This window comes from Galeopterus variegatus, unplaced genomic scaffold, assembly GCF_000696425.1.
Source record: "Galeopterus variegatus unplaced genomic scaffold, G_variegatus-3.0.2 Scaffold6712, whole genome shotgun sequence".
Lineage (NCBI taxonomy): Eukaryota > Metazoa > Chordata > Mammalia > Dermoptera > Cynocephalidae > Galeopterus > Galeopterus variegatus.
This window is the reverse complement of record NW_007732823.1, coordinates 80,381-81,322: the sequence shown is the minus strand read 5'-3', so window position 1 is coordinate 81,322 and position 942 is coordinate 80,381. Positions and strand designations below refer to the sequence as shown.

Sequence of the window (942 nt, the reverse complement as noted above, 5' to 3'; positions counted from 1 at the left end):
GGGGGGGGGGGGGGGGGGCACCGAGCCGGTAGGATCGATGGGGCGGGAAGATGGACCGCAGAAGGGGGGACGCGGTTAAGCATGACCTCTGGGTTCGAAAGTGTACCAACCAGCCCCAAGGGCTCTCCGGGCTCCTTTCAAGCCCTCTCCCATCCTCTCCCTCCCTCCCGCAGGTTCTCACCCCTCCTCCCTCCGACCGCTGCCCGGCCCAGCCCCCGCTCCTCACGGCCCGGCCCATCCTCTTCCCTACCCGGCGCCCCTTCCCGGGCTGGAACCAAGGCTCCCCTCCGGCCCGCGGGACCCAAAACGGCCACGACCCCTCGGGGGCCTGACGAGCCGGCGCGGTCCAGCCCAGGCGCCTTCCCAACTCCTCCGCCCCTGAGCAGATGCAGGCCGCAGCCCCCAGCCCGGCCTCGCCCCCCTGTGTGCCTCGGGCCGGGCCCCTTTCCGCCACCCTTCGCGCTCCGACCCCCGCGCGCCCCTCACTCACCAGGAGCCCGACCTAGGCCCAGCTCCCGAGCCCGGGTCCGGCTGCCGCGGATCCTCCAGCCTCTACCCGCCCCGCCTTCCTGGACTCCCGCCCCGCGCAGGCCGGCCCGGGCTCCTATTGCTCCGTTTCGCCGTCACGCTAAATCCTCTTTGCTCAATTGGATTGTTTGTCTTTCACTCAAGAAAGGGCGGGCCCAGCTGCCGGGGAATAACGCCTGCGGTCCCCGCCCCCCAGTTGAGGCCTCTTAAAGAAACAGGATGCCTTTCCCACGAGGGCCATAGGGTCTGGAGGAACGTGATTTCCTAGCAAACACAAGAGGCAGCTTCCTCCTCCCCGTGCCCAAACGCGTGTGTGTGTGTGTGTGTGTGTGTGTGTGTGTGTGTGTGTGTGTGTGTGTGTGTACGTGTACGGCCTGGGAGTGAAGGAAAAGGCTTCGGTTCCTTGTGACAGAT

The 942-nt window shown here is 67.4% G+C and overlaps 1 protein-coding gene across 1 annotated transcript in view; it reads right to left on the bottom strand.

Annotated features, from left to right (window-relative positions):
* ELMO2 (engulfment and cell motility 2) overlaps positions 1-552 on the bottom strand; it is a 42,982-nt gene extending 42,430 nt beyond the window's left edge. Inside the window, exon 1 of the mRNA XM_008591161.1 lies at positions 491-552. The gene's annotated coding sequence lies outside the window, so the exon portion shown is untranslated. The remainder of the gene's footprint in view (positions 1-490) is intronic.
* Between the last annotated feature and the right edge of the window lie 390 nt (positions 553-942).